The sequence below is a fragment of the Alosa sapidissima genome, chromosome 22 (assembly GCF_018492685.1).
Source record: "Alosa sapidissima isolate fAloSap1 chromosome 22, fAloSap1.pri, whole genome shotgun sequence".
Lineage (NCBI taxonomy): Eukaryota > Metazoa > Chordata > Actinopteri > Clupeiformes > Clupeidae > Alosa > Alosa sapidissima.
In genome coordinates this window covers 31,741,225-31,741,752 of record NC_055978.1, presented here as the reverse complement: position 1 = coordinate 31,741,752, position 528 = coordinate 31,741,225, and positions in this window count along the sequence as shown.

Genomic DNA, 528 nt, shown 5'->3' with positions numbered 1-528 from the left:
GCTTAGGCTAGTTGGCAACAGCCAAGAGGCTTATTACCACGTCTGTAAAAAGACAATAAATGCCCCTGGATGGGAGTGAATGCCGTCAGGTCACATATGGCAGTCTACCAGAGCCGGTTTTTCTACACTCTGGAGTCTACTAGCCAGCAAACAAGAATGTGCGGAACGTAATCAGAGGTGGAAGAGTCGACTGCCTGGCTCATCGGCCACGTAGGGCTACTGTCTCTCCACATAAATATGCGTCATTGAAGCTATCAGTAAGTCTACGCTACCAGCTGTCATTGTCATCAAAAAAAGTAATCATTTGCGCCATCGCGTTTTCAATGACACAGGCTGTAAGAGCAGCAGACATAGCCTAAACTAGGCCTAGCCAGAGAACGTCTAATAAGCCTACATACAGCATCACAATAACCCATTTTCAAATTAAAAGTCCCCATAAAGGCAGAAGGCCTTTTCATTCAAACAAATATATAATTAAATGAAAGGGGAAAAAAACAAGAATATAACATATGCACATGTTATAAGGGG